Here is a 24,784-nt window from a genome sequence, read left to right on the forward strand (position 1 = left end):
CAGGCTGAGGAGCCAAGAAGTGTCCCCAGAGGAGCCCAACCCACACCTGCAAGCACTTAGGTCCTTGCATAGGAAGCCTATGGAGATTCAAACCTAAGGTGAAAACCTGTTGTCATTGCACCTTTTAAGCTTCAGGTCTCCGAAGCACTTTTTTAGATGACACAAAGCCATTTCCCTGGCACGTACAGCTGCCTGTGCACGCGCAGACTCATTCAAAACCCAAAGCCCTACTCTGAATTAAATTGTCATCCTCCCACTTGCAGAGATGCGTTAGCACTGACTGTATAACATCAGCTTGGATCCCTGTATAGCATATGAATATGCCTTTCAAATTGTGTATTCTGCCCTGCAGCATTTATCTCATATTTTGATCATGATTTTTTTCAGCTAAGATGCTCACTATTCTATTCAACTGGCTTGATGCTTTCTGCACTTCTAATTTAGGGTTCATTTGTGACTTTCCAGCTCTGCGTTCATTTGGTAACAGTTTGTTCACTTGCTAATATGTTCTCAAACCATACGTTATAATGGATTTTTGCAATGGTTAAAGATAGTGACAAAAGGGATTTTTTTCCTGTTCCATAACATGTAGATTTAGCAGTTTATATTTCTGAAGGAGATCTTAATCACCCTTTTAATTCTCCTTTTGAACAAAAAACCTGCTATTTATCTTCAGAAGTGAAGACAAGGTTCTGGGGCAATTCTGAGAGTAGGGTATAATAAGGCACTTTGATTAATTAAAATAAAATATCATGTTGGCCAGAAAAATTTGCCTCAATAAAACACTCCAAAATTAGCAGAGAATTGATGCCTGCCACGGAGCAGTAGGCTGAGGCACGGTGGTTAAAAATACTGCCTCATTTTCTGTAATTCACCCAATGTTGCCTTCAAGTTTCTCATGGGCTGAGTTCACAGCAAACCTTAGCAATGAAGAAATAACCTCTCCGAGGCCAGGAGGGGATAGGGGCGAGAGGAAGAGGCCAGGAGGACGCAGTGGATCGCACTGCTGCTCTGGAGTTTGACACTGGGAAGGCGAGTGCTCAGCCCTTTCTGGCAGCAGGCAGATCTCTCCCTAGATTCAAACAAATGGCAAGCCTCCCATTGAGTTCGAGTGAGAAAAATATTGCATCCTTTCATGTGCAGTAGGAGTAATCATTAAAAGAAGCATATGGTTTTTAGGTGGTGTACAGTCACATAGAACTACCCATGGTGTCTTTCTCCTTGGCTGGGGCAAACCCCACAGGTTGAGTCGCCAATCGAAGGGCACCAAATCTCAGGAAAAAATAAAGCTCCCCTTCCATTGTGTGCTTACAATGGCAGCGCTACCTTTTTATTTTCTCATAAAGAAAACTCAGACCGCCCTGCAATTAGCAGCGAAACCATGAATACTTTCTTCGTTAACCACAAATGGTTCTTTTCGCAAGGAGCGGGCTCACATATGTTCTAAATATGTTCAGTTTCATTAGGCGGAGACGCGCTGCGGATCTGCTGTTTTATTCAGGAAGGAAAACAAGCGCTGCATATGTGCAGCAGAAGTTTTCGGGGACGAGAAGGACTCGAGGCGCTCGTGGAGCCCTGGTAATTCTGGGGCTTGCCCAGACCAGGTGTGAGAGTCCCAGCTCGTGGCTCCCTGGTCACTGGGGTTGGACACACACGGCACGGTGGCAGTGCCACCAGAAAGGTGCCCACGGAAAGATGCCCTCAGAAAGGTGCCCGTGGAAAGGTGCCCGCCGCAGCACTGCTGCAAGTGGATGGGGCAGAGAAGCACCAGCAAAGAGCGCCCCGCTCCCCGAGCCCCCCACAGTGCTGTAGGAAAGCAGTCTGCTATTCCTTGTGGATGGTATCAAGCCAGCGTGGAGAGGTTTGGTTTTAATGCCCGATATTTAGCTGAGGAGCCCTTGTAAAGCACCAAATCAAATCAACCAGCATGAGCTGCCTGGGCTGGAACAACCAGCAATCAATACCTATCACACTGTCTGCAGCGATGCCATTCATTTTTCCTCCAAAAAAAATGGTTGTGATATTAATAACGTCTTTAGATGTGCATGGCTTGCTCCGTAATCCCTGCGCCATGCTGCGGTGCAATCTTCACCTTGCTCCGTGGAGCCCGGGACACCCAGAGACCACAGCGGGGGCTCAGGAAGCATGGAGTTAAATAAGTTTGTGTTTCTCTCCATCTGAACAATTGGAATCAGCAGTTTGCATTATTTTAAAAATGAATGCCTGGAATCAGCAATTTTCTGTTTCCTCTTTTTTTTTTTTTTCTTTTTTTTTAAGATCTTGAGGGTTTTTTTTATTTAAAGTGGAAAACTACATTAAGTGCAAGGCACTCAACAAAGAAGCAGTCATAAAGCCTAAGTATTCTTAGAGTTATAAAATATGTCCGTTGTGGCAATTCTACTGCCAACAATGAAGTTTTAAGCATTAATATGCCTTCATTGCAGTTTTAATGCCTTAATATTGACTCTATAGCTCTTTTGGGTAATTTTGCTTTCTCTGGTACTTGAAAGGTGATGATGTCAGCGTTCTTTGCACTGATTCATATGCAGGTTGATGAAGCTGAGTTATTTATTGAGTTCCATTATATTTTCTATAAACATTAGTTCTCAATAAACAGAGACATTTAGCCGAGGGTTTATTTATTAAATAGGTACTGTACAGATGGTTTTGCCACACATGATGTGCTGCAGAGGATATTACTCAGGAATAATCAGCTGTGTTATAGCTTGGCTAAATTAATAAGATGATAATGATGAAATTGATGCTTTTGAGCTAGGCTTGGTAAATGGTTTTTGCATAAACAAACTGATAAATTTGAGAAGCAATTACTTGCTTGTCAAAGATAAAAACACAACAGGGCCCATTTATAGTTAGGTCCTATTTATTTTTAAAGATTGTACCAGATTTTATGTTTAATACGCTGCAATTAAAAAAATAATACTTAAATGAAGAATAATAAAAAACTAACTTTCTGAGCTCTCCTTCAAATTTGAAGATGCAGCATTGCTTGGTTAGACATCAAGTAAACTTTTTTCAAGGCTTTCACTACATCCAGAAAAAAATATAATTGTTTTATGAAAGATGCTGCCCAGAGTGGTGCGAGGCAGACTCTGGCAGCCTTTTCTGCGGCAGTACTTGCTCTAAAATTAAGCTGTGTTTCACACAGAGGAACACAGCCTCCAGTTCGCTGCTTGATGTGGGTTTCACCACAGCGATTGCACGCAAGAGCAGGGATGCACGCGGCTGCTCCCCACGCACACCAGCTCCATGCAGCTCCCCACTCAGATAAGCTGCATGTCTGAGCGTGTGTGTTCGTATACATACACACAATCGTTTGACTTGTCTCCTAACAAGCACAAGTGTGTTGTGTAGTTTTATATACTGGCCCGAGCAGTCTGTTGGTGTTTATTTAGAGTAGGTTTATTTAGAAAAGCCAGCGGCCAACTCACACATGCCCTCACGAGCTGCTGACACCAGCCATGTTCTCAGGCTGATTGCAGCACTTCTTGGGGATGATGGCCAGGGCTTTCACCCCAGGGCCTGCAAGCAGGGGTTTGGGAGCACAAGGTCATTTGAACATGCATTTGGACTTGTGACGTACCTGCAAGGTGGGTGCTGTCACCCTTGGTGTCCAGAGGAGGGGACAACATGAGCCCAAAAAGGATGCTGGCTAGCCCAAGGCTCTGCACCAGAGCCCTGCCCCAAGTGCTGCCACTACTGATTTATTTTGCATTACTGGTTAATAATCCCTGCAGTCATCAGCTCTGGTGACTTTAGTTCCTTCTGCCCCTGGAAATCACTGTGCCACCGTAACGGGCTCAACGGCCTGTCCTTTTCACCAGCTCCATCTTCTGCAAGTGCATATCCTTGCAGGGCTGCTCAAAGTGGACTATACCTCAACAGAGGCGTGGTATGACCAAATGTGGCTGTCCATGTCCTAACTTACAAGCTCGTGATTTCCACCCTGATGCTAAGGCTTTTACTTGTAGCCTTATAGGGACCTTTTGCTTAAGTATTCTTCTCCATGAGACATGGGAGGAGCACAGCCCCTGCTGAGACCACGTCAGGAGGTCCTGCACCCTGGGAGGATGTCCTGGATGTCCCGCCACAAGCAAGAGCAAATTTCTAACTGTCTTTCTTGGCCATAACTTTTTTTTTTTTTTTTTTTTTTTAAGAATATTTGGTACTGGTGTATTAGTGTAATGTATTCCCTGAGTTTATGCTAGGGAAGCATTTTTCTTGGAGCTGTTCAGAAAGAATTTAATGTATTACATTGACCTCCAGCTCTGAGCAGAGGAAACAGGAGAGCTGTTCTCTCAGAGACGGAGATGTGACAACAGCAATGACCACACAAAGGAAAAGCCCTAACATGTTGTGATGTCAGGAATGCGCATGATGTACTCTGTCACCAGACACAGTTTTAGCTATCAGCTGTTACTTCAGGTTAATTACCCGAATTACAATTATTCATTATAACAAAATGAGACAAGGTCACTGGATTAGCCTTAAGAACCTGCGATGTAGCTGTCTGCAGTGCCTGTGTTAAAGGAATGAAACAGAAGTTTGACAGCAAATTCAATGTTGTGGGGAGGTGCAAGGACAGAGGCTGCAGTTTCCCATTGGCTTCAGGGGGACATCAGAGCTGCTGGGATATAACAGGCAGAGCTGTTTTGGACAGGGGAAAGCCAGCCCCTGCCGGCCTCCTTTGTGAGAGGAGCTGCCTTGAGATGCTGCCAGGATGAGAGACATTCAAAACGTGCTTTCAAGATACAATGATTTTTTAAATATTACTGGGAACTTCAGGGGGAAAAAAAATAATAAATAAAAGTGAATGTTTTTGAAAAAGTGCACCGTTCAAACAAAACAGTCAATTTTAAATAGAGAAGGATTTCTGCCAGTCATGATTTTCTTCTCATGAACAGCTTTACAATACCCAATGATATTGTTAATTATCAAAACCTGAGAATTATCCAAAAAAGGTTGCTGAAGGTTTTACTTGCTTTAGACAGTAGCAGTGCTGAACTTTGTTTTTGATGGAGGAGTCAGCTCCAAGCTGCTGTCATGAAAAGAAAATTAATCAGAATGGATCCAAATCTGGAGCAGTCACTGTGCAACCCCACCCAGCTATCGGGGTGCTCTGCTACAGCCTGGCCAGCCCTCTAAAAGCTTCCTTAAAATCCGGGGCACAGCACTGCTTCAAGGCAGAGCCATTCATTATTAATGAGGTCATGCTAAAAATCCTATGGACGGGCCTGTGATGCTCAATGAGCCGACCCCAGATAATGCCACTGTAATGAATTCCAGAGGAATAAATAATGATTGGGCCATTAGCATAATGTGCCAGCCACCGCCAGCCTGGCACGGCCACCGCCACCTTGCTGGTGGGCACCATCCCCACGTCCCCAGGCTCCGGAGGTGCCCGCCCTGCTGCACAGCCCCTCTGTGCAGGCAAGCAGCAGGGTGGGTGTTTGTGCACCTTTCGCTCTAATATGTAATCAGAGCTTTTGTTCCATGGGTTGCACAAGCAAATTAATTAGAAATTTATATGACCAGAAGTTCAGTTCAGCATGCGTTTGAGGCACAGGCTATTACTGTGCACGTATTTACTCTCTTCGTCATGGAACAATTATCTGCCCACTTAGAAAATGCAAAATTTGTTTCTATTTTGATAGATGATTCTGGCCATAAAAATACCAGATTGCTGTCAATTGTAGCATGCTGAAAAACCTCCTAGAGGAAACCCCAGTTTGTGCCCCCCCCACACCAAGCTTCACCCTGCAGGTCCCTGGGAGGCTGCGTGGCTATGCCAGCACACACCAGTCCAACGCCATGGGAGATTTGTGTAAAAAAAAATAAAAAAAGCTGTTTCCCTGCACTGACACCGGTTCACCAGCCTCTCCTGAGCACCCTGGGAAATCAAACCAATGGTAGGATGGCTGAGGGATGGCAGTGGGGACGGCTCTGCCAGCGTCCCCATCCCTGCCGGCAGCCGAGCAGACCGGCATGTCAGGTGCTCCTGCCCCTCTCATGTCTGCTGCTAGCAAACCCAGCCAGGGAATGTCATTAGAAGCAGCCACGCCATCTGCGTTCTCCTCCCCTCCCCTTTAAATAAGGAAACACCTTGTCAAACACATCCCTCTGAATATCCCTCCTGCGCTTCGTGGGATCGTGCACCATCTGGGCCCCGCGCAGCGCCGTGGTGCCTTGGACACACTGCAGATGCCCCCGACGCCTGTGGGGCACTGGGGCTGCTGCTGTGGGGTGGCTGGGCATCCCAGACAGGGCGGGCATGGATGGGGCCTCTGGTCCCACTGGGAACACCCGCAACAAGCAGCAGACCCATGTAGAAGGAAGGGCAAGGTGGCCAACGCCAACAGCGGCCACCTCGGTGCTGCAGAATGACAGGGCTAAGCAAGGGCTGTGAGATGTAGGAGGAAAAAAGCCCAGCAACTCTGTGTTGTAAAACCTAGAGAATTACCCAAGAAGGACCTCAAATACAGGCGTTTATTAACATGCAAATGGACTGAGTCAGCAATTAGTCAACACTCCGCATATTTGAATAGAATGTAGTAATTAAGTTGCCATCTAATTATTCCCATTTTGATAAAGGTAAATATTTACCACAACCATGTTTTTTTCCATTGTCTCCTGCATGCAAATAAGGTATCTGCGCAGAGGGCCTGCCTCAAAGTTTCCCAAAAACTTGAACACTGCAGGTTGTCCCCTGTGCAGCCGGGCCCCTCCGAATCATCTCCCTGTGCTGGGGACGGGGTCTCTGTGAATGCTGGTGGCCACAACCTTCAGGGCCCAGGCCACATAAGGTGGCATCTAGCTGGGGTTTGAGGCTTGCCGTGGCTCTGCAGACCCGTTCCCCTAGGCACACACATGCACAAGTGTGCACACAAGCAGGTCCACGCATGCCCCTGTGCTTGGTGGCCATATAGATGAGTCTTTGTTCTTGGTGATTACTGTGCAGACAACACACTCACCCGGCTGTGCCGAGACACTGCGTACAAGTGATGTGCTGAAACGTGAGATATCGTTGAGCAGAGCCTTAGGAGACAGAAGAACATTATTTTAAATTATCTCGAACATAAAAACAAAGTGAGGATTTGGCAACCTTGCAGCAAAAACCTCAAAACCGGTTATTCCTTTTAAATAAAAACAAAAATGAGAAACAGTAACTATTAGAAATCCCACCTGGTGCTTTCACTGTGTTAATGATGCTTCTTAAATTGCATGTGGGTAAATGGTAATTTTGTCTCACACCATTAAAAACTAATGGAACCCTTGATGATAAGAAATGCCATAGCTAGCTTGTTGGAAAACGTTTAATTAATAAAGTAATAAAATTATTGTAAACTAGTGCAGTTTCACAGAGGATTCAATGAGATATAAAACAGATAAAACATCCTTGAGAGTTGGTACAAGAAATGAATGCTACTCTATAAAAAGAAGTGCTATAAAGTTAAGCTGGCCACTGTTATACAAAGTTAAGAGGAGATATTGAAATAATATGGATATTCTGTCCTGGAGAAGCACTGGGAAAACCTCGTGAAGGGCGTAGTATATACTTTTTTACGGGACTAGAAGAAAAGAGTGGCAGGGACAGCAGGGATGGGCATTGCATCTCTTATTTTTCCCATATGTCGCGAGCGTGTCATGAGACGATGACAAAATAATAACAAGTTGGTGGCTGTTTGAAACTTTTTTTTTTTAGCAGCTGTTTTTAGAATATTCTAATTAACTATCCACCTCCCTTAATCACTTTAAGCTTGCTGAAATAACTGGGAGCTTGCTGCACCTTCTCGCAACACCAAGTTTCCACATGTGGGGACCATGACTATTTTTAGGAAGGGAGGGCAGAAGCAGCAGGGCCAAACTGGAAATACACAGTTGGGTTTATCATTGGCAGAAATTATGACAGGAACTACTGGCACCATCATGCAGTGATTTTAACTCGCAGCCATTGTCATACAAGCAGGAATAGAGGTGACATTGTCTTTCATCTGCACAATGACTGAATCATTTCGCCTGGGCTCAGTTTTGCAAAATTTAAATGAAGTAAGTGCGGTATTTGTCAGAAGAATGAAAGGGTGAACAGTGAGTAAAGGGAAAAATATTCGTCATCTTGCCAGGGAGAAGCAAGATGAAAAGCTGACTGTTAATAAAGCATGTGGATGACACGGCTGTCTTGCCACTCAGTGCCATCGCCCGAATCAGGTAGAAGCAGAGGGCTTTTCTCCAGAACACACTCCTGTCTGTCAACGTTAGTGTTGTTTGTTTTGTTTTGTTTTTTGGTTTCTGTTTTTTTCTTAAATGACATGTTCTCTTCTGGCAGATGGGAACAAGCCTTGAAGAATAATTTTTTTTTGGAGGCAGACAAATTGGCTGCCTGGAAATGTATGTGTTTGGGAGCCCGGTGGCGATCTGCACGGGCTGGGAGTGCCCCAGCCCACCTCGCCCTGCTGGCCTCCAGCCTCCCCACCAGCCTCCATGGGCCGAGCCTATCCCCAGCCCGCCCTGTGCTCTGGATACTGCTGGTGTTGCTTTGCGCCTGCTGTATAAAACTTCCCCACCAGGTGATTTTTACCAAGATGAATGTGCTCACCTCTCCACTGCCAGCTGCCGAAATCCAACTTATCTGTAAGCAGCAATAAGGCCATGGGCCCTGGTTAATCAGAGCTTCAGCACTCGGTATGAGAGGAGGCCAAGAAAATCCGTTCCCCTCATTAACAGCTGCAAGAACTGGTATGCAGGGTTAAGTGACCTGACATGGAGGATGTGGAGGATGTGTCCGGCCTCTTTCGCAGAGCATCACCTCCAACCTCCAGGCCAACCACGTCAGCTGTCCCCAGACCAGGTGTGAGCAAAGTTTCTCCAGAAAAAAAAAAAAATGTATTCCTCAAAAAATCCTCCCCTAAATGAGGTACCAACAATGGGTGTTGTGTTTTGTGAGCCAGCATCAGGAGCAGGCAGCAGCTGGACAGGCTTTTGAAGATCACAGCGGTGCCTGAATGCTGGAGATTGATAGAGCCAAACTCCAGGCTCCCTGAAGCCCACAGCAGTGCATGTGGCATGGCAGAAGGCAGGCTCAGGCACAGGCAGCATCGCTGCCCAGCTCCACAAGGGCAGTGACACTTGTGGCAGCTCCTCGCCGTGCCGTCCCCTCCCCGCTGACAGCATGCGTTAGCACCTTCCCTTGCGCGGAGCTGGAGCACTGAGCCCAGCACACACAAACAAATCTGTCATCCTCCTTCCGTGGGTGCCTTCAGCTTCCTCGGAAATCCCTCATGAGGAAAGAGCCTCCCTTGGCCTGGGCAAGGGGGGTTAAAACTTTACGCACAAACAGGCACATGCCTCCACGGAAACATACATGTGCAATCAGATGCATGAAGCTCCCTCTTTCTCCCTCTCTATAAAAATACACACACATATGTACATCCACAGATATACAGGCATGAGTGCGTATGTGTGTGTGCAAAGAGAGGAGAAAAAAAAAACTCTCAGAAAATGAAAGACAAATGTTCGAAAATAATATTCCCAAGCCCTCAAATCCCTAATCATGAGCTTGATGCAATATTTGCCCTAATGGGAAATGATAACTGGCAATAGTCCAAAGCAAACCTCTAAGAAAGGAGCAATAAAAAAGGAAAATGCTAGCTTGGCAGTTAAAGAAAGAGGAGCCGAAGCGAGAACTGCTGTCGGAGATAATAAAGAATCAACCACAAACCCCTTTTCTATTAAGCACAAAAAAGGATATTAAAATAACGTGCCCCCTCCCTAAATGTCTAAGGGGTTGTGTCACGCTTTGCTCTGCAGCCTCCCTGGGACTGGTGGAGATGTGGGCCTGCATCCTGCGCCCCTCCTCAAGCCCACTCCTGCCGGGGAGGCTGCCGCATGCCTGTGCTGTGCTGAGCACGCTTCTCGCCTGCAGGTTCACACCCGGTGGCCACAAAGCTGCCCTTTCCATCGAGAGGGGGTGTGAACACAGCCAGGGGGGTGGCGAGGGACCTGACCTCAGGCCAGCAGATGTGAGGTCCCCGCTGCCCTTGTGACACCCTTGCAATATCCATGCAATGCCCTTGCAGTGCTCTTGCAGCACCCTTGGTGTACCAGCGCTGGTGGCAGCCAGGTCCTGGGTACAACTGCAGGGGCAAAACAACATCTCTCACACATGGTGTCTCTGTGGGGAACCACTGATAAACTTAGCTATGAAATTTGGTGTTATGAATTATATGTAAAGGGTGTCATCCGTTTAACAGAACTCTTCCTATGTGTGTGCAAAGCACGCTAGCTCAGCAATAACAGCTGGGTCCTCTCTTGCTCCAAGGGAGTTGCCCATAGCTTACTTGTGAGGCTCTGATTTCATTTACGAGTTGACCTGTTTGGTCTTGCCACCTCCCACCGCACCCGTTGCTTACTAGGGCAACTGCATGGTGGCCTCCTGCCAGCACCCTCAAAGCACTTTCTCATGGATTTCATCAGTGCCAAAGGTGATGACAGGGAAAATTCTGCATCACCTGGTGAAACACTATCCTTTACATTTTTACCTGGTTTTCCTTTGTGGTCTCCGTGGAGACCTTGAACACATGGCTGTGATGGACCAGGTCTCATGGGCTCCCATGCCCCTTCACTCCCCTCGTAACCCTACGCATCACAGAGCACTCTGTACAATGTGGTATTGTTATGTTATCTGTACAGTCCACAGACACAATGACATCTGTTTTTGAGTCCCAATGCTCTGTTTTCTGGTTATAGTCCCAAACATCAGTGCTTTTACTTTCATATTTATTCTTGTGGAGCATTTTCTCACTTTAAAGACAGCATGTGATGAATTAGGAAGTGCCATGGATGTGGTACTTTTGCAGGGCAGCAGAGCTCCCTCACCTGCAGCAGGCTCTAGCACAGAGGTGGCTGGTTTCCAGCCACAGAGACATCCCACAGTGCTACCAAAAAGCAGTGGTACAGCCTGCTGAAGGAGGTTTGGCCAAGGCCAGGAGGAGTCACAGGAGTCACAGGGCTGGCTCCTGGTGCAGGCGCGTTTCCAGGCCATGGTTCCCAGCCATGGATGCACCACGGGGCCACGGGCCAGCATGGTTTCCGTCTGGCCTCACAATGGGCAGGGCTTCAGTAACTGATTTTGTGCATTTTGTGCACAACCCATTTTATAGCATGCTCCAACATAAACACCTTTGAAATTTCCACCTCAGATCAACAGCAGGTTTTACTATGGCAATTCTGAATGTGCAAGAGACAGGGTGCTCAATGCATCACAGACCTGACAGACTGAAGTTTCTCCTTTATATCAAATCAAAGAAATCCTAAATAATTTTATCTTTAAAAGCAATTATGACCTAACTTTGGTTCATTAGCACACAAGGAGGCATTGATCACACAGAGTAATGAAACGTAACAATTCCTTTGGTACTTTCTTATTGTCAGGATCTCTAGTGTGCAGTTTGACAAGTGCTAGATGGTAGTAGCTCAAACAGGAGCTGCTACCAAAAATTTTTGTTATTGCTCACATGCACTGGGACTGCCCTGAGCCCAACAAGCCAAGAAGACAGCAATGCTGTAAGGAGTCACTAAGAATTTATTGTAAATGTTACATGAAGTACATCTGCCAGTAACAGCTTAATTAAAATCACGATGTGTATATTGCATTGGTCATATCCAATAGGAGTCTAAAGCTTTGGAAGAAAAATAAAAGCCCACCTGTACAAGGCATTTTTTTTTTAGCCTAAACCTGTTATTCTCCTAGACTTTTTAAATTCTGTGAGTAGGAAATGCCATTGCCAACTCAGTAAACTACTAATGCAGCCTAACTTTCATAGAAAAAAAATCAAACTCCTTCGTGAACTATGTCAGTGCAGAAAAGCAGAGCTAAATGTCAGCTGCTTTTATCTGAGTTCCTAAATTTGAAAATAACCCAAATTATACCAATTATTACATAGTTTAAAAACTAAGCATTTGTATGCCAGTACCAGTCCAGGCTAATTTCTAAGCTGAGCTTAAAAAATAAAATCAATGAAGGTGTGGGCAGACAGGTTTAAAAAAAAAAAAAAAAAACTCCTGGAAACTGTGAGTCAAGCTCTTTAGAACAAGTTGTATCTGCCTGAGGTACGAGCAAGCTAGCTCTCAGATCAGGCACCTAAAGCTGTGGTGTCATAAAGTGGAAAAATACCACCGAGAGTCATTTTTAGCAAAGAACACCAGCGGCGCCTCTTGCATCCACATCCAGTGAAACTCCATCCTGGTTAGATACATTGCCAAATTATAAATTCTTATTTGATTTATCAATCACAATTTTATATTGTTAATTCATATGTTCATTAGACAAATCTGTCCCTCTAAGGTAATCACTTAAGGTACTGTTGGCATGCACAATGAAACATGCACAAATGGATAATTCTTAATGACCTTCCAAGCTGACATATTTTTGGCATCGGTTTTCTGTATCCTAATTTCAAGCTGCCTCTCTGGTGTTGTGTAGGGCTTACTTCACTCAGCAAGGAGGTCGCTGCCGAGAGTGTTCCCATCAGATAACAGCAGAACAGGGAACAATTAGAATTACCTTCTCAGATAAAACTTCTTTGGATGCATTTCACTCTTTCAGCAGTCTTGTAGAGAGGATAAAATGTTCGCATCGGACAGCTTGACCAGTTTCCTGACTTCTTCTTCAGTATTGCCACGGGAATTATTACTGTGGTGGGCATAGTGTGATCAGGCTCCTGCTCTGCTGGCTGATAGGCATGCTGCCTGCCCATGCGGCCAGGCCAACCTCACAGATCTGATATCCTGGGTTACTGTAAGGAGGGGGAGTAACAGACCAACACACAACATGGCACAGCCGTTTCTCAAATGTCAGATATGACACAAACGCCAAAGGGAGGAGCTGAAACCCTTTGACCGTGTAGGGGGCTCCATCACTGTTTGTAGGCACCAGGTTCATCACAGCAAGATGGGCTCTGCCACCACTGTGACTGCTCCCCCAGCTCTGCAAAGTGGCAGAAAAGAGGTCAGAGCCCTAGCACAAGTGCTATAGGGCTGCCAGCCTTCTCACAGAGCTTCCCCAAGCAGATCTGGGCAGGGAAGAGTGGTCGCTGGCATTGCCCACTGGCTGGCCAGGCTGCAGGGCTGGCAGGAGGCGATGTGTGGGGCAGACGAAGTGCCCCCATCCACTGAGCTTTGGCAGGTGGTTTCCGTAGGTTTGGAGGCTGCCTGTGAAGAAAGCGAGATGGGACCAGGGAGAGAGGTGCCAGAAAAGCACGTCCCACACATGCCCCAGCCCACAGGCAGCCCCACTGCTGGCTGCCTGGGACACTCCAGGAGAAGAGTTTGCATCCCTTCCTCAAAAGCACAGCTCCGGCTGAAAAAAAACGAATGTATGGACAAAATGTAAATGCATTGTGACAAGCTGTACGAGGAATCAAAACAAGGAACAAGGAGCGTATGTTTCTTTTAGAGAAATGTCCTTTATCTCGCAGGCAGAATGAAGTGTGTGGCATTCAAATGTTAAGATTTTTACACACTTTCATGAAATACTAAAGAGAAACCAAAAAAAAAAAAAAAAAGAAAAGAAAAAAGGAAAAAAAAAAAAAAAAAAACAAGAAAATAACCCAAGTCCATGTCACTTCTCAGCTAGTTTGGTTATTGCTGCTCCTGAGTACTGTAACATATGCACTTTCCCTTTTGAAAATGTATCAAAGTTGTTATTTTGGGGGTGGGATAAACTCTTACCCATGCATATCTTATGTTTCGAAGCCAAGAATGCTTGAGAACCAGCTCTGGATCCGCACATCAGATGCATAAGTGATTAGTGACAAGTGACACAGAAACAGAGAATGTGCCGTGTTACAATGAATAATAAACACGCGCAATTTATGCAGGCAGAGTGAGTGGGGAGATGGCATCCTGCGCCTTTTTCATATAAATAATGTGAATCTCAGTGAGCTAAGGCTGGGCACTGCCATCAGAGGAGCGGGGCTGGGACAGGCATGGAGGGGTCGTGGGCAGGCAGGAGGCCCATGGGTCTTCCTACAATTTTGTTACAGATCAGGCTGGCAGTGCCCAATTTTGTCCAAGTGAGAGCAGAAACAGGTAAAAAATGTACACAGGTTTTACAGGTCAAACATTTTCACTCTCTGAAAAGAACTGCTAGATAAATGAAAAAAGTTCCTCAAAAAATAGCGGTATCATTTTATGGATTTCCAGACAGCATCCCTGAAGTGTCCGCCGTAAAGACACTGCCTTGCAAAGTGGTTGGTGATGCCTATCTGAAAAAGCCATTACTAATTAATTTTTGATTGTGCAAGCTCTGTTTCCAGATTAAGTTTCACAAGCATGTACCTGAGCAGATACCCTTGGCATGCCACCACCTCAGAGAGGGGCAGTGCATCCATCACATCTGCATGGGATGGGGGCACAGGGCCAGGCTCCTACAGTCCCCTGCTCCCCGCCTGGCCACATACTGTCCTCTGCCCCTTGCTGCCCTTCCAGGAAAGAGCCCTGCCACTGTGAAAAAATTAAAGCAACAAAAAAACTTTTTTTAAATTAAAAAAAAATCCTCAAAGCACCTGCTTCTTAACTCCACACTTTTTTTTTTCCTGGCTGTCCTGGCCTGCCAACTCCGAGCGAGCATTTCTCTCTCATTTTTACACTCTCTCTACACTTCCAGAAATGTATGCACTTGGATAAAAGTAGAGCTGAGAGGGGAAAATGCATATTCTGTTATAAAAAAAAAAAAAAAAAGTTGAAAAAAGTGTCTAAAAGATGGATGCGTAAAGAAATCATACCCGCACTTCAACTCCAGGTCTGAGTTATATAAACTGATCTGTGGTAATTACCAAGCTCCTCCAGATTAATAAACAATTACCATAGTAACTACACCGTCGTATGAAACCTATGCTCATGAATTTTTAAAGCATAAATGGAAATACATGCCAGCCGAGAAAGTCTCCCATTTATTTTGCTCCTGGAAGACAAGGGAGCTGGGTCCATTAAGGGAGCCCAGCGAGCCACCCTGGCCCCATGTATTATGTACTGGTGGGGAGAGGCCAGTACAGGGGCAGACAGCACCTACCACTCACTCCCCCAGCACTGGGGCTCGAGGCGAGGCAACGCAATGAGCTTCTGTGCTGAAACTTAAGGGCTTGGCTCACCAGTGAACTGTCCTCAGTCACCCAATGGGCTCTTCTTTTTGGTTTTTGTACTGGTGAGGTGTGGGGGAAGTCTTCAGGCTGGTGTTGTGCGACCGTGCATGGGGAAGGCATTTCCATTCAGTCCCATACTGGGTGAGCAAACTGCCACAAGAGCATGCCCACGTCCAAGTACTAAAATAACAACATGGCTTTCTCCTCTGCCAGTATCAGCTCACATCTTAATTCTGTTGGTGAGCATTCGCTTCGAGGGCTGCACCCTTATCACAAAGCTTTGCCTTGGCTGAGCCCAGCGTTAGGGCATCTCGCAACTCGTTTGTAACAGTTAACAGGAAAGGTATCAAAACTCCAAATAACAATATTATATGTCAACCTGTTGATAATTCTGACAGGAAAGCTGCAAAGCACCACTAAGTTAAAAAATAATGATGTGCAGCATTTGCAGTTATATTCTAAAACGAGAGGTGAGCCCTCCGTAAGTTTGCGCCACTTACTTCTGATAATTGTGATGAGCTGGAATAATACCGCGCTTTTGCAAGAAAGTATTTCTTAAAACACTTTCAGAGTAAGGAAAGCCATTAAATCCTTGTGAATTGAAGGTAGAAAAATAAATTGTATGTATTTTAGACTTTGAATGATCTTCCTATAGCAATTTTAGAGGGGAAAAAAACTAGGAAGAATTCTGCAATTTTAATCTCCTCAGTAGCTTCCCATTACTAAACAAGCAGAATGCCACGGTACAAATGTGGATGTTACATGTCATCTTGATCTGCTGCTTTTTTCTTTCATTAAAGCTTTAATGCAGCAATTATGGCTACGTTGCCCTATAAAAAAAGGAAAAGGCAGTTTACTTTAAAAAGTGAAATTGCATAGCCTACTATTTAATTATACACAAATGTAAATGGCCTATTTTTCCATAACTGGTTATTACAGCACTGTTTTACTTTCTGAGTTTTCACAATCTCTAAAACCTACAACGCTTCCTGCTATATAATTGTTTTGCTACATTATTGTTTTCATCTTATTTTTTCTTTTAATGCGAGTGCAGCGGGATAAATCTTGGTTTTAAGCCAGCCAGTACTTCATCTACTTAAGCTTTTATAGATGAAGATTGCTGTAATTATCAGAATACCCGCTTATTTCTGAAGTATTATCTTGGCAACCTGCTGGCATTTACAACCAATTAACAAGCTTTGCCCATTAGTTGCATAAGGGGTATCACAGAGTAAAGCCATTGTGTGCTAATTTTCTATTTTAGATAATCAGTTTGGCCATCCAAAATGGAAAGGGGAAGAAAAGAAAGGTTTGACACGCAGTGGCAGACATGTAAAAATGACTACATGCCTCCCCGAGACAAAGGTATCCAGCGACTGCATGATTGCTTCACTGTCGTCACCACTGGGTTTTAAGTATTTATTCCCTTTGTCTCTTTTGGAAGATAAAATATAAAGTACAGCTTCGGCAAAGTAATCATGTCCTCTTTTTATTTTTTAAACAGACTGGCTTCTCCCTCTGTCCTCTCGGGCTTGTAATTTCACCAAATTGTGCAAGTGTTAAACACGATGTCCAAAAAAAAAAAAAGACGGAGAAGGAGAGGAGGAGAAGGAGCCAGAGAGAAAGAAACCTGGCCCTGGGAGCAGAGACCTGCTGCTCGCTCACCTTGCCCGCTCTGTGCCTGCTTTAAGCCCTGCGTGTTTTTAACCAGGCTGAGAGAAGCAAGCAGGATCTGGCCCCACCAGTCCTGTGCCACAGGGGCTTTGTCCCTGCCCAGCAGGGATCGGGGCAGGGGCCCCCAGCCGCTGGGGGAGGCATTTTGGGACCCCCGGCAGGAGGCTGGTGGGGCAATCTTGCTTGGCACTTCTTGTCAATGGGGTGCAAAGCTGTCTGAGTTTGTTGTTTGTTTTTTTGTTTGTTTGGTTTTGGTTTTTTTTGTTTGTTTGTTTATTTTATTTTATTTATTTATTTATTTTTACTTCTTTGTTTGCTTGTTTGTTTGTTGTTTCTGCATTACATTTATTCATTGCCTCTTCTGTGGAAGTGTCTGGGGTGTTCTGGGCAAGCAGAGGGGAGCTTCAGAAATGGCAAAAAAAATAATATGTAAATTTGACCTTTTCCTTGTGCATAGGAAATTACATCTATCTTGTCTCAGTGAAAGTGCTACATTTCAGACTCACCTTTTTTGTGGTGCAGCTTTGCAGGGGAAGGCAGGCACCTCACACAGGGCAGGTCTGGCATCCCCACAGCGCAGTGGGAGCAGCAGCGACCTGTACTGGTCAGGCCCTGACCAGGTACTGGCCACCCAAATTCATCCCTGGGTTAAGGTGCTGGCTCCTTTCCCACTGCCTGGTGCCAAAGGGAATGCATCCCCAGCTGGGTGCAGGGAGCAGGAGGATGCCCCTCTCCCTGCCATAGCACCATGTCCCTAGGGCATCCCCTTTGGGCAGATCCTGCCTGCAGCCCAGGCATCCTACTCCAAGCCAGCAAGGTAAATAATGACAAGGCAATGACTGCTGGAGGCAGCAGGGCTCGCCTGTTTAATTGTATATAAAATGAGATGTTAGACCCAGTCTGTGCTTTGTAATAAGGGTAGAAACTAATCAGTTTAAAGATGAGCGCGGTCCTTAAAGCGTGGTTAGATCCCATTTATTCCATTGAACAGAACGGGTGGATGGCTCCCGTTGTAAAATGGTTTTATAAAATGTAGCGAACTGTACAATGACGTGTTTTTATTTGCCTCCTGTGGTTTAGATTCATATTTTGCTTTAGCATAAGTTAAACAAAATTAAGACTATGATTACGCTAAGAGGGTGCAGCCAGTCAAGTAAAGACAGAAAATGTTGAACTCCTCTAAGTCATAAAGAATTATCAACTGTGCAATTAGTAAAGACTGAACATATACACTGATGTCTATTAAGTCATAAATGAATGAGAAAAATGTTGTGCTTGGCAATTGGATGTGTATATTTGCCTTAATTATGTTAAATTAATTGTTATTGGCTACAATCATTAGAAAACTTCAGATTTAAGTAAGGTACGGCAATAAACCCCCTCCTAGAAAATGGATCCAGTTAGAGAGCCAAGCTGCTTGGGCATCTGGGCTGCTCAGAGGGAGGAAGTGAGGACAGAGAAGCTGTGAACTGGGGACGGCCCCAAGCTGCTGGCAGCCCTCCTACCATTGTACTACCCCAGAGTCCCTCCAGCCCCCAAGGCAGCTCCCAAGGTCGTGGCTGTCCCCTGGTGGGGCACCCCTGGATGTTCCTGTAGCAGCAGTGGCTGGGCTCCTTCCTGCAGCAGGCTGTTGACATTGCTCCTCTGCATGGTGGTAAGAAGATTATTGTTGAAATGTAAAATAAAAGTGGATTTCTCCCTGTACTTCACTCCTGAAGGACCCTTGAGAGATGAAGCTTATCCCCAGCTAAAGGAAAACATTTTTGTGAAGGGCCCTTGTATGATACAAGTGCTGCAGTGGTTTAGCTGTTAGCCTGGAGCTCTGCATGCCTGATCCCCCCCCCCCCAAGGTGCACCCATGTCCCACAGCACAGTCTCTGGCCACCTCCATCCATGGGACATCCTTCTAGTGGCACTACAATGGGGATTGTAGGAGACAACAGGCACTGTCCAAAAATGAGAGTTTTGGGAAAGGCACTGCACTTTTGTTGGGATGTTTTCTTGATGAGAAGTTTCAATTTCCTGTCACAAAACATGATTTTGAGATTACTTGAAGTTGCATTCAATTTTCCTTCCAAATAGAGATAGTTAAGGCTATAGGACAGGTGTCAGAAGGTATGACTGCTTCCCTAGGTTTTCATTTCACTAACCAGAAAATAAGGAAACGTATTTTAGTTGAGTTTCTTTCTGAGGCTCAATCAGGCCACCAGCCTGAATGAGCAGTCCTTCGCCCAGCACTAACCAAGACATTCCCAGTCTCGTCCAGTATGTCCCAATAACCCCTTCAAGAAGACAAGAGTGACAACTGGAAAATGGGAGCAAAGAAACTCATCCCACGGCAGTGAAAGAGCACAAGCCCCCTATTATATGTTCTGCCTCTTGCAAGGGAGGAAACATGTTCCTCCAGTACTCTAATCCCCATTGCTAATATTATTATTAAATATTTATGCACCACCATAATTTTGCATGACACTTCACGGAGATAAAAGACGCGATCTCTGTGCTGAAGATCTGAGACTACACAAGGCAAACAAACGAAGAAAGCAAAGTTTGCAGAAAGAAGACATGAAGATTAAGAAACCAATCTAATGCTGGTGACCCAGAAGCATTTTTAAATTGCAAGAGAGCATGGGACTAGGGCTGAGGAAAGCGAGCACCATCGGGGCTCATTTTGCTTTTCAAGAAAAAGGATATTTCTTTCTTTCTTTCTTTTTTTTTTTTTTAAATTTTAAAAGTAGTCCCAGTCTAATCAGTAATGATGGGAGATTATCCCAGGTTTTACAGAAGAAATCAATTTATGGATGGAACTGAAAGATCACACAGAGAGATTCAGCAGTACTCACAGTATCACCCGAGACAGCAATGGACAGAATATACGGGGCAGATGAAATGTAGGATGAGGCATACAACAATATATATATATATAAATCTGCAGACATATACACATGCATGCACATACATATATATATAAGCATACATACACTGCTAGCAATTCAGTTAGATTAATTTGCTTTGGATATTCCATTATTTTACTGTAGTCCTTGTATAGTACTTAAAGAATCAGGTTAAGCATTCTGCATTAGATGTACAAACAATGCTGCTTTACCTCCACATGGGTGTTGTGAGACTTTAATTAATGTTTGTAAAGTGCTTTCAGATCCCCAGAAGAAAGGCACTATAGAAGTGTGAAGTCTGATTATTTCATGGCATACAAAAGTAGAGGTGAAAAGAAATATTCTCCTCCTTACACATAAAACTACTGATCTCAAGTCCTGCATTTAAAAAAACAAGATGTTAAGAAAGAAAAGAATTCTGACCATGAACCTACTTCAGGCTTCCCCTTTGCCTTTTTCATCTGATTTCTGGTTGAGTGAAATAATAAACTATTGTATTGCTGTAAACTCTTTGTAAGTAGATTTGACTAAGACAACAGAGTTCAGTGCCAGCAGCTACTCTGATCATTCTTTTAAATGGAAATTTACCGTCTGCTGCATCACATGGAAAAAATATAGAACTATTTTTCACAGCTTGTTCACTGAACAGATTATTGGAGGGAAGAAAAAATAAAAAGGCTTCATTTTCTACAGATCCCAAATCTCCGTGTAGAAAGTCTTGGCAATTTCCTTTTGAGAGGAGACAGATTTCACTTTCACATTGATTTAACAATGATAAGAGCTTCCAAAATGAGGGCCTGATTCTGAAAATTTAAATGGTTAGCCATGCTTGATTCAATAGCTTATCTATGGGAGCAAAATAACTCACATGCATAAGTCTTTGTAGGATCTGGTCCTAATATAGAACCAGTTCTTGATGTCATAAAATCTTTTTTAACAGCATCTTGTGTTACATTTAATTTATTTCACATGGCCTCATAAAATAAGATAAAAGCTTGTAAGTCTATAAGTCATATAAAGAAGATGGGGAAAAAAAAAAAAAAAAAAAAGCCCTACCATGTATTCATGTTTATTAAGTATTATCTTTGTGCAACTTAAAGAGATTTAACTCCAGAATTTCCAAATATTTTTTCCCCTAATCCTAACAGCAGTCAGCAAGGGCTTCCAGTGCTTGGTATAAACACATTACAGCGCACAGGCTCTTCTGGGGGAAGAAAGGCTTTTCTGAGGCTCTTTCCCAAACGGGCCCTCCGCTGCCCTTGCCGCAGCAGGGGAGGCAAGTGACAGGGGCAGCGATGCCTGGGCATGGAGGGAGATCTGTTCCGAGCACAAACCAGCATCACTGATCACAGAACCATGGAATGGTTCGGGTTGGAAGGGACCTGAAAGATCACCCAGTCCCAACCTGCGGGGTGGTCAGGCAGCAAGTAAGCACCCGGCCGACTCTCACTATGCACTAAGCTGCACCTTGTTCTGGCTCCTGTGTTAATACAGAAGATACAGTATTTTAGAAGGGCTGCTTTTTATTTTATTTTATTTTATTTTATTTTATTTTATTTTATTTTATTTTATTTTATTTTAGTATAGAAAACATGAGCTTGTGTGTGCCTAGGGAATACTGAATGAGTGAAAAACATATAGACTGCAAGAAGAACCTTGTGTCTAACCTCTGAATTTAGCCCCTGGCAATGGCACCAGGAAGCAGAAAATGCGCAGATAAATTGAAGGCAAAGGCAGTCATGTCAGAGAGGAAAACTGGGTGCAGTGTGGCTAACTGCAGGACAGTGCTTGACAAAAACATATCAAAACTACTGGTGGTTACATTAGGGAGCCCTGGGGAAAACCACCATGAAGCAATGCCCATCATCTCTGAAAAAAAAGAGTGAAAAGTGGGCTGCTACGGCCAAACCAGTATGATTTCAGCAACTTTCATGATTTGACCCAAAAATGTAAAATGCCAAAACAGGGCAGCTTCTTATTCCCAATATGGGTCCTTTACTCATGCAAGTCTATAAAGAAAATTATTACAAAAGTGCCTTCAGAATCTCAGAGCATGTCAATGACTTCAGAAGTCTACTGATATGAGACCTTGCTTGCCAACAAGAAAAAGACTTGTAAAAATAAAAAACAGTACACTGGTTGTGATGCCATGTGTAAGGAGCAATATTAACAAGCTAAGGGAAAGCTACATTAGGAAAAAAAAAAAAAAAAAGCAGTTGCATTTTTTTCCTTTTTTTTTTTTCCCCTTTTTTTGTTTGTTTGTTTGTTTATCAGTGATAGCCATTGCTGTAAAAAAACAATGAGGTCTTACCTGATGCTGCCACCAATACAATGGTTTTCCTGCCAGCAGGGCATTGATTTAGGAGGCAGCAGGAAGCAGCAGAACCACTGCCTCTCCTCCGGGAAGCACAAGCAAGAGGCAACCCCAAGGCAATGTGGTGGGCAAACACTGCACCTCCAGCCTAAGGCCTGGAAAAGAAAAGTTGCTTCCAATGAAGTAAAAGAATTCCTGAGGACAACTTTCAGTAAAGACAAACTCCAACCACAATCTGACACAAAAGTCAATAAATAGCTTTGGGATTATCACACATACCTCTTTGGTAGGCAGTGGTCTAACCCAGGCAGAGATGCTTTTAGAACATGGCTTTTCTCACCAGCCCTTGATATTTTTCTTGCAATCAAGGCAACATCCACACTGAAAAACCTACGCCACAGCTGTCAGGGCTTCTCTCCAGCAGATAATTAAATTCCACTCAATTGCCATTGTGACAAGTGAGCTCAAGTTTGGTGGTGCCATCCCTGCCAGCCGAACACAAACGAGAGCCATCAGCTGCACACTCAATCGCTTTGCTGGAAGAAGAGGTGCCACATTACTTAGCAGCATCCTCCCAGGGTAGGTGTTCAGCCTCCAGGAGGTACCTGACAATAAGACGAGTACATCTCAAGGGATGATTGTGTTTGGATCAGTGTGCTTACGTGGGAAGGCCTGGCAAAAGTGGAGTGAGTCAACAAGTTTAAAGGACTTTCAAGATCTCTTGCAAACCAGAGAACGGCAGTTTAGCTTGGGCTGTTGCGTGGTAGGGTTTGTTAAATGCAAAAGCCGAAGTTGTCAGAGTTCTCTACTTTGGTTTGCACTCTAAAGTTGCTCTTTTAGATGTAGAGTTTATTTTTTCCTCTCCACCTGATTACAACAAGCACATCACATATTTTTGCAAACATGTCTTTTTTTCCTTAAAATTGAACTTCTAAACTGAGTTTATCCCTCAAAAAATCAGCCTGCACATTAGCTGGGACCTATCCAGCTCCCTAATAACTGCTTCATAGGTAAATCTGCCATGTATTTCTAGGCTAGTTATTGAACTATCCAATTTTAAGCACAGCTGGAAGAAAACTGTAATTTGTTCTCATACAGGAGGAATACAGCTTCACTGCTGGCATCCCAGAGAGACTCCTCCAGCTGATGAAGGGTGACCAGGTCTCACATTGAAAAACCATGTGGTCGTTACCTGTCCCTTCACTTTGCATGTTGCTGGAAGGATTACAGCTCATTTTCCACCACTGTAGCTCCGAGCAGGCCGTGGTGGAGCTGGCTGTTGTGGAGGCATGTGTCTGCCCCAACCCTTTCTGCTAGCCAAAGGCCCCATGGCCTCCAAAGTTCTCACCTGGTGCACAGGAAGAGGTCCACATGGAGTCTCCTGGAAGGCTCTCTAAGACTGAATCACATAGGATGCCCATCAGGTGCAGGAGGAGTCAGGTAGAGATATTTTCCACTTGTATGGTGACAGCCACGTTGCATACAATGTGACACACATAGCTTGGACCTTGGTTGTGCCTGTGTTAGGGCCAGCCAGCACATACACTTTTGAGGATGCATCCTGGCTATGCTGGCATGGAGTAAGGCTTTGGAGCAGCTGGGCAGCATCTAATCCAGCAGCTCCAGTCTGTGGGACGCCAGCACCAGCAGCACTGGGTGGCAGCTGGGAGGAGAGGTCTGGGGCTTGACAGCACCTAAATGCTGGGTGTAGAGACTGCCATCTGTGGCTAAATAGGTTGGCCCCTTTCTCAATCTCATCCTAGGCTCCTAAAGGCTGAGTTTATTCATCACCCTGTGTGCTTTTCTTGCAGCATTGGCTTCCCTGCTTGTCAACACGCCGATTTCTGAATTCTCAGTGCAAAGGAAGCCTTTCATGGTTTGGCATCCTCTTATATGTTTATGCTTCTCGAGATATATTCTCTAGCCAAGTCTTTAAGTTCTTACATTAGTCCCCAAGCCCAGACATCAATCTGTTGCTGATCAGGTCTTTTCACATCATGCTGCTTTTATCTGGAATGCTGTTTTTGATACTTCCAGGGAAGCTCTGGCTGATGTTTTCAAGAATGTGGTTAATATTTTTTTCCTTTTTGTTTAAAACGACACTTGAGTACAGCTATTTCTTTTAACCTTTTGCTTTTACTGTAAGACTTTAAAAAGTAATTTGCCTTCTAAATGCTATTATACCGGGGAGGTCCTGATTTGCATCTTTGTCCTTGGGTAGTGTAGAAGCAGCACAGGGGTCCACAAACAGACAGATATTGATTTTTTTCCCCCTTTTATAGTCTACAATAAAAAGTTTCTTTAAAGGGGAAGAAAAGAGAGGCACATGCTTAATATTGCAGAAAAGCCTTCTTGTGCTTGATACACTGGAGAAACAGTTCAAGAACACTTCATCCTCCTGCAACTATTTCCCGCACTTCTGCCAAGGTTAGGGAAACCTTGGGTTAGCTGCCGTCTGAATACCGCAAGCTGGTATCAGTCTGAACAAGTTCAGCTGACTGCTTAGAAGATTTTCTTTATTCTTTCTCCTGTTGTCTCTCCACTTTGACAAATAGAAATCGCCTTCGTCTTTTCAGGCCTCGGCCTGAAAGCACCCAACAAAGAGCGGCTGGCTAGTGGGTCAAGGTCCTTCCATTGAGTCCCCCAGTTCTCCATCAGATTGTGCTGGTGATCAGCCAGCTGTCAGGAAAACAAGGCTCTCTAGATCAGCATGGCATGGGACCAGGTGGGTCATAAAACAAGATAGC

Source organism: Netta rufina (assembly GCF_964035555.1).
Source record: "Netta rufina genome assembly, chromosome: 6".
Lineage (NCBI taxonomy): Eukaryota > Metazoa > Chordata > Aves > Anseriformes > Anatidae > Netta > Netta rufina.